Source organism: Meles meles, chromosome 8 (genome assembly GCF_922984935.1).
Source record: "Meles meles chromosome 8, mMelMel3.1 paternal haplotype, whole genome shotgun sequence".
Classification (NCBI taxonomy): Eukaryota; Metazoa; Chordata; class Mammalia; order Carnivora; family Mustelidae; genus Meles; species Meles meles.
In genome coordinates, this window is record NC_060073.1 from 15,121,021 (window position 1) to 15,130,397 (window position 9,377).

The 9,377-nt window shown below is 34.3% G+C and overlaps 1 pseudogene; it reads right to left on the reverse strand.

Moving 5' to 3' along the window:
- Positions 1 to 403: 403 nt before the first annotated feature.
- On the reverse strand, positions 404 to 1,858 carry LOC123948607 (annotated as a pseudogene).
- Positions 1,859 to 9,377: the final 7,519 nt, after the last annotated feature.

The following is a 9,377-nucleotide window of genomic DNA, read 5'->3' on the forward strand; positions in this document are numbered from 1 at the left end:
CGGAACACTTGTTAAAGCAATCTCTAGAACAGGAGCAGCCTGATTACAATTCTAGAGGAAACTTTCTAGATCTGCACATATTTGATGAATGGGTGATTAGCTTTATTTTGGAAGCATACATATACAATTACACTAAGTGATAAAATATTTTAAAATAACTTACAAATATTACATAATATGATCAAATAATTTTATTTTCTTTATTTTGGTTTACATGTCTGGAGATATTTCACTAAAATTAATGTACAGAGTATCAATAATCTTAAAATGTGCTGCTATAAGTATATTAACTAGTAGCTTGTTGAAAAGTGATTTAAATCATCAACTGCCCTAGAAGAATTGAACAATCTCTAGTATAGAAAGCCAGGTTTTTTTCAGAAATAAAATAATGAATCTAACAATATTATATTGAGTGACAAAACAATTTTGCGACAACTGATCTTCTGAAAGTGTCTTTCATGTCTTTCATGTAGATCAAGGGATTCAACATGGGAATCACCACCATGTAAAACACAGATGCCACTTTATGAGTCAAGATTTTTTAGGATTAGGGATGCAGTAGAGGAAAAGGATGGTCCTGTGGAAGATGGTGATGGCTGTCAGGTAGGAGGCACAGGTGGAAAAGGCTTTCTGGCACCCACTTGTAGGAGGCATCCTCATAACAGTGATAAAAATGAGTATATAGGACATCAGAATAATCATCAGCTGCTCACCTCATTGAATATGGCAAGAATAAAACACAGCATCTGGCTGATCTAGGGGTCCGAACAGGAGGCAGAAACAATTACAGAGTGGTCACAGATAAAATTATTTATGATGCTAGACTCAGAATAGGATAATGCAAGAAGGAAATATGTGAATGTCAGGGAACACACTACACAGCACTAGTAAGATCCAGCCATCAGCAGAGCGCAAAGCTTCTGAGACACAGCAGTGGTATACAGCAAGGGGTTACAAATGCCACAAAACCGTTGTAGGCAATCGCTGCTAACTTAAAAGTTTCTGTTACTCCAAATATGTAAGCAAAGCAAAATTGTGTAATGCAACCAGAGAAGGAGATGGTTCTGTCCTCCACAGTCAAGTTCTCCAACAATTTAGGTGTAACTACAGTGGAAAAAACAACACCCACAAAGGAAAAATGACGAGGGAAAAATGCATGATTTTGTGGAGGTTTGGGTTGATCTTGAGGATTATTATCACGGCCAAATTTCTTACAGTGGTGACCATATAGACAGACGAGAAAACCAGGAAGAAACTGCTATTTCTATGATACAATGAAAATTACACATTTTCTGGACCAATATGATACAATGAAAATTACACATTTTCTGGACCAATAGAAATAAGCCTTTTCCTATGATGAGGAAAACTTGGGAAAGATTAGGAAATAAGAGGATAGGCACATAAAATGAATAGTCTTGAGATACAGACATGAGGCTGCAACAGAATTAGATAAGTTATCTGTCCCATCTTCCTAGCTTTGCCTTGAACCAGTTTCAGCCTCAATGTGAGTGCCTAAACATGTACTACAAGCAACCCCACACCTAGAGCATCCATCATCAGCATATTCTTTCCAACGGCAAGTGAGACCAGGCAGATACACTGTAAATATACATTATTATTCAGGATATTTTAATAAATGAGCTTCCTCCAACATTCGAAACTGTTAGCAAAACTGTGGTTTATTAGGGAGATCGCTACACTGTTCTGGCTTAGTGGAACACTTATGAGGTCAATGAATACTCAGAAAAAGACTTGGTATCCTGACCCCACCAGTTTCAAGTGATTTCTGTGAAAATTAATGGATTAGGATTAGGTTTGTATTCATACTGAGACTAGGCATACGGGATTACGGCATGGAGGTTCCTCAAAATGTTGAAAATAGAACTACCCTATGACCCAGCAATTGCACTACTGGGTATTTACCCTAAAGATACAAACATAGTGATCCGAAGGGCACGTGTACCCGAATGTTTATAGCAGCAATGTCTACAATAGCCAGACTATGGAAAGAACCTAGATGTCCATCAACAGATGAATGGATAAAGAAGATGTGGTATATATACACAATGGAATACTATGCAGCCATCAAAAGAAATGAAATCTTGCCATTTGCGACGACGTGGATGGGATTACAAAATTAATAAATAACCCATAATTTTCTGTGATTTCCGCATTGCTCACTGCTGCCAGTTTCTGTAATACAAAATTTAGTTCTCAGAAACACTTCATGCTTCATGAGTAAAAATATCTCTGACCTCAAAATGGGTTATATATAATTTTTGGAATAATCTATTTGAGATGGAGTTCCATGTTTCCCATCTAAATTGAAAGCTACCAAAAGAGAAATGAACTGACCTGAAACCAGAAGTTCTTAATTTACTGAGAATTTCTTCTTATAATTAATAAATCTCAGGCATTTTTTTCCTTAGTAATAAAACATTCTTTCAAATAGGAACAGGCTTGAGATTTGAAACAAAATAGCAGTATATTTCAATAAGTATGCCAGTAAAATGGCATTTTATTCCCAGGACATGAGAAATCTTAGGAAATACAAAATAAAAAACCTGAGAGTTGAATCCACAATCTAAACTCTGTCAAACTCTGGGTCTTATATCTGCCTCCAAGACCATGAAGATATAGCTATAAATATTTATAATTGGGGTGTTCCTCAGTGCACCACAAATCATACAGACAGTTGAAACACTGTCTCTTGTGTCATTGCAGTATGTGCATTTCCTTTTAAAGCACTGGGATAATTACATTACCACATCTATTCCACTAATTGCTTTTAGATATTGAATTATTGAAATAATATGCATTTTTTATTTTTAAAGATTTATTTATTTGAGAGAGAGAGAGAGCATGAGAGAAAGCATGAGAGGGAAGGCAGAGGGAAAGATGGGGGCAGACTCCCTGCTGAGCAGGGATTTCCCACTGAGGGGCTATATCTCAAGACCCTGGAACCAAAACCTGAGCCAAAGGCAGACGCTTAACAGACTGAACTACCCAGATGCCCCTGAAATAATATGTATTAACTGAAGAACACATGAACTGTTGAGCTCAAAATAAGAAAAGAGAAGAAGAACAATCCAAGAGTAGTTGCTATTAACTCAACTGCATTTCAAATTCCACATTGGTGTGGAGTGTGGAATACTTGTTCAACACTACCTTAAGCAAAAGGATGAAAGTGACCATCATCAATGATATAATGAGGATATCATTTACCTCCTGATATTATATGAGGAGAAAGGTTTTATCTCTGATATTCTTTCCCCAAACCCATAATCTCAGCCTAAAATGAGAAAATCATTATGCAAACTCATATTTGGAAGCATTTCACAAGATACCTAGCCACTATTCCTTAGGATTGTCAGAGTTGAGAACAAGAAAAGAATGAAAAACTGTCACAGACCAGAGTAGACTGAAGACACACAGCAATTAGATGCAATGTGGTTGAATCCAAGCCTGGATTGGACCTCAGACAAGAAAGAAAGCACTGATGGGAAAAAAAAATTAAAAATAAAGAATCTATATAAAGTTAAGATTTTAGTGATCATAATGTACTACTAATGCTTCTTTTTAAAAAGAAATTTTTATTTATTTATTTATTTATTTATTTAGAGACAGAGAGATTACAGCAGCTGGTGGAGAAACAAAGGCAGAGGGAGAGAGAATCTCAGATTCAGTGTTGAGTAAGGAGCCCGACACAGGGCTCAATCTCCCATCCCTGAGATCAGGGCTAAATCAAGAGTCAGAAGCTCAACCAACTGGGCCACCCAAGCTGCCCTGTAATGAACTAATGCTTCTTTTCAAATTTTTCATTTTATCATGGTAATAACACTTAATGTGACCTCTACCTTCTTAAGAGATTTTTAATTATAGAATACAGTATTGTTGACAGCAAATATAATTTTATATAGCAAATCTCTGGAATTTACTCATCCTTTAAACTGAAACTTTATACCCACTAATTTGTAACTCCTTTTCTTCCCTTTCCCCAGTCCCCAGCAACTATCATTCCCTGCTCTGATTCCAATAATCTGGTTATTTTATATATCTTGTTTAAGTGGAATTTATTTTCTGTGACTCACTTAATTCATTTTCATAATGTCCTCAGGGTTCATCCTGTGGTCACATATTTTGGAATTTTCTTTATTTTTAAGGCGGAATTGTATCCAATTGTATATCTATACCACATTTTCTTTATCCATTTATCTGTCCATGGACATTTAGGCTATTTCTGCATCTTGAATATTGTGAATGGCTCTTCAGTGAACATGAGAATGCTAAAATATTTTTGAAATCTTGAGTTCAATTCTTTTGGATAAATACCAAGATGCAGGGTTATTACTTAACCCTGGATCACATGTTACTTAAATTTTTAATTTTGTGAAAAACCTCTATACGGTTTTCCATAGCAACTGCACTATTTTGCATTCACAACAGCAGTGCATGAGGGTTACTATTTCTTCATAGCTTTATCAACATTTATTATATATATAACAATATATAACGATATATATATATGTAACATATATATCGTTACATATATATATACACACATATGTTTGAGGTGAGTCATTGTTTTGATTTGTGTTTATTTCCTTGATAATTAAGTGAGAGCAAACTTTTTTTTTTCTTTTTCTTTTGGCCCACCTTTGGACTGTTTGTTTTGACTGTTTGTATGTCTTAGAAGGGATGTCTAAATTCAGTCCTTAGCCAACTTTCTTTCTTTTTTTTTTTTAAAGATTTTATCTATTTATTTGACAGACAGACATATCAAGTAGGTGGAGAGGCAGGCAGAGAGAGAAGGGAAGCAGGCTCCTTGCTGAGCAGAGAGCTCAATGCGGGGCTCAATCCCAGGACTTTGGGATCATGACCTGAGTCGAAGGCAGAGGCTTTAACCCACTGAGCTACCCAGGCGCCCCTTAACCAACTTTCTAATTGTATTATAAGTTGTTTTTGTTTGTTTGTTTACTTGTTTTGTTTTTTTGTTTGCTTGTTTTTGCTATTGAATTGTATGAGTTCCTTATTTGTAGTATCAGAAATTAATCCTTTTTCAGATATATGGTTCATACATGTTTTCTACCATTCTATAGGCTTCCATTTTATTATTTATTGTCTCCTATGCTGTGCAGAAGCTTTGGCAAATGAATCATGTTAATTGTATAAGATGTTAACAATATGGATAATTGAGAAAGGTGTGTACGGAAACTCTGAAGTATTTTCTTTTTTTCAGGAGCTTTTGATATTTTTCTGTTATTTCTTTTCAGCGTGACAGTATTCATTGTTTTTGCACCACACCAGTGCTCCATGCAATATGTGCCCTCCCTATTACCCAACACCTGGTTCCCCAACATCCCACTCCCCACCCCTTCAAAACCCTCCAGTTGTTTTTCAGAGTCCATAGTCTGTCATGGTTCATCTCCCCTTCCAATTTCCCTCAATTCCCTTCTCCTCTCCATCTCCCCATGTCCTCCATGTTATTTGTTATGCTCCACAAATAAGTGAAACCATATGATACTTGACTCTCTCTGCTTGACTTATTTCACTCAGCATAATCTCTTCCAGACCCATCCATGTTGCTACAAAAGTTGGGTATTCATCCTTTCTGATGGAGGCATAATACTCCATCGTGTATATGGACCACATCTTCCTTATCTATTTGTCTGTTGAAGGGCATCTTGGTTCTTTCCACAGTTTGGCGACTGGGCCATTGCTGCAATAAACATTGGGGTACAAATGGCCCTTCTTTTCACTACATCTGTATCTTTGGGGGTAAATACCCAGTAGTGCAATTGCAGGGTCATAGAGAAGCTCTATTTTTAATTCCTTGAGGAATCTCCACACTGTTCTCCAAAATGGCTGCACCAACTTGCATTCCCACCAACAGTGTAAGAGGGTTCCCCTTTCTCCACATCCTCTCCAACACACGTTGTTTCCTGTCTTGCTAATTTTGGCCATTCTAACTGGTGTAAGGTGGTATCTCAATGTGGTTTTGATTTGAATCTCCCTGATGGCTAGTGATGATGAACATTTTTTCATGTGTCTGATAGCCATTTGTATGTCCTCATTGGAGAAGTGTCTGTTCATATCTTCTGCCCATTTTTGATATGATTATCTGGAAGAAAAAACATTGTTAAAATGTCTATACTGCCCAGAGCAATCTATACTTTTAATGCAATTCTGATCAAAATTCCACCGGTATTTTTCAAAGAGCTGGAGCAAATAATCCTAAAATTTGTATGAAATCAGAAGAGACCCCGAATTGCTAAGGAAATGTTGAAAAACAAAAATGAAACTGGTGGCATCACGTTACCTGATTTCAAGCTTTACTACAAAGCTGTGATCACCAAGACAGCATGGTACTGGCATAAAAACAGACACATAGACCAGGGAACAGAGGGGAGAGCCCAGATATTGACCCTCAACTCTATGGTGAAATAATCTTCGACAAAACAGGAAAAAATATACAGTAGACAAAAGACAGTCTCTTCAATAAATGGTGTTGAGAAAACTGGACAGCTATATGTAGAAGAATGAAACTCGACCACTCTCTTACACCGTACACAAAGATAAACTCGAAATGGATAAAAGACCTCAACGTGAGACAGGAATCCATCAGAATCCTAGAGGAGAACATAGGCAGTAACCTCTTCGATATCAGCCACAGCAACTTCTTTCAAGATATGTCTCCAAAGGCCAAGGAAACAAAAGTGAAAATGAACTTTTGGGACTTCATCAAGATCAAAAGTTTCTGCACAGTAAAGGAAACAGTCAACAAAACAAAAAGGCAACCCACGGAATGGGAGAAGATATTTGCAAATGACAGTACAGACAAAAGGTTGATATCCAGGATCTATAAAGAACTCCTCAAACTCAACACACACTCTAAAGTATTTTTACAATTTATTTTGTAGAGTGGAAAGTACTAAAAAATTTAAAACTTATTTTAAAAATATCAACCTTCACATTAATAGGCTCATTTCATGGACTCTCCACCATCACAACTGTTGCTGCCAAAGCACTATCACCTAAAATAGTACAATGTAACAACTAGCCTTTCAGCATCCACCTTTGCTTTCACTTTGAGTCGTTTTGCTACACGTTTTGTCACTTGGTTTTTTAATGTCTGTGGCTGTGGGTGTGGAGGGAGAGGTGGGAGATGTAACAGTTAATAATTAGCATTTCCAAACACTCAATTACTAAAAAACTAGAATTTATTTGGTGAATCCAAACTTACATATCATTTTCTAAAACTGCACATGCTTCACAAAAAATAAATAAATAAATAAACTAAACGTAAAAAAATCTAATTTTCTAGGTCACAGCCTTGGTATGTAGAATAATCAGGATTCAAATTTCATCCCTTCATGTAAAGAGATACTAAAGTCACAACAGACTAAAGACATATTTCATTATATCAATTTTCTTAACTAGTGCTTAAATTGATTGTTTTCCTTGCGTATCTGTATTTTATTTAGTGTCTAGCTTAGTTATATATTCAATATTTGTGAAATGAAAAGAAGAAAATATAAATATCTCATAGTATAGCCATTTATATTTGCAAATTATAATTACAACTTAAAAAGCAATTCTATACATATTATCTCAGTTGTTTCTTGAAATAAAAATGGAATTAGCATGAGATTCTAATGTCTATTTTGTCATAGAGTGTGATTTTCATAAAGATAATTGCATTCTTGGTATTAACAATCTGGGAGTTATTTTAAGTACTCCAAGCCTGTGTTGCTAATTAGAAGTAGGAATTGGACCATTCCCCAGACCATTAATTCTCTTTAGTATTTAAAACCCCCTGTAACTCTTCACACAATATAGTACAGTGAAAAATTTCTGAAAGTCTAACCTAATTATAAGCAACAAAATAACTAAAACCTGAAAACAGGTCAAAAGTTTATAATTTCATGAAATAAGCTGAGTGTAAAATATGAACATTGCCAGAAATGGTTAAAATAATTGTTGAAGCCAAAGTGTTGCATCATATTACAGTTCAAAGACAGCAATAGCACTTCTAAAATTATGGATTAAAAGGGTGATGATGAATTCTCCATGAAATTTTAATTAATTTTTACAAGTTCAGTATAATCTGGCTCTCAAAATATATACTGATATTTGTAATATAATATATTTACAATCTGAAATACATAGATTAAATATATAAATATTGCCATACTCAAAACACAAAAAATATTAATATATATTTGTATCTATTATATGTATAACATGTATTTATATCTGTATCAATCAATCTGTAAAAAATAGAAAGATAGAAACAGATACCTTGGTGATTATAAAATTGAGAGACCATGCCAACATTTTGAGTCATCAATTTCTATATTAAAACCATTTATGATAAATTAAATGTAATGGTCTTTCTTTACATGACACATTTACCTAATGTGATTCCAAAGATAGTTTAAAAAGAAAATCTCCCTCTTTCCCTCCCTTCTGCCTGTCATCCCATCAACTTTTCCACTTGTCACCTATTTTTGCTTGTTTGTTTCACTTTTTTGAATCCTCAAGAAATAGTATTGCATATATATATATTCATACATGGAGAGACATGCGTATGCACTTCTTACATAAAAGATGTTGAATTAGGACTACTGTGTGGTTCTTGCTCAATTTTTCTGGAACACTTTATTTGGTACTACAGTTTATAAGCCAAACACATAATAATGAGTATTTCAAATTCTATATTCTATATGGAATATATAGAATATATATAACTATATTCTATATATAAATATATATATTTATATATTATATAGTCTATATATATAGAATATATAGAATATTTCTATATTCTTTTTCTACTATATTCTTTTGCTACTATATTCTAATATAGTATTCTATATTCTTTTGCTACTATAAATAATACTTCAAAAATATCCAACTGTGTATCTCTTTCCTTTGCTTTTCAAAGTAACTCTAGGAAGAATTCTCAGAAGTGGTATTGCTATGTGTATTTTCTTAGGATAGCTATTACCAAATTGCTCTCTAAAGTAATTCTGCCAATTTCTACCCTCACCAACAATGTAAGAATATGGGAACCCACTAATAAACTAATAGAATAATTTACTATATAACATTTAAAATTCATGTTCTCAGGACAATAACCATTTGATTTAACATTAGAGAATCCAAAAAATGTAAGTTTCCATATGAAAATATTAAAGGAACTCAGATGAAGAGAAAGCAGCTTAATGAAATTCCACATCTACTCTCCAAAACATTGCAAAAACATGGACAAATAAAGCAGGTAACTTTGTTAATCTGGAAAAAAGAGGAATGTACAAAAAATCTATCAGAAACGTATTCTATTTCTTTTTTTAAGATTTTACTTATTTATT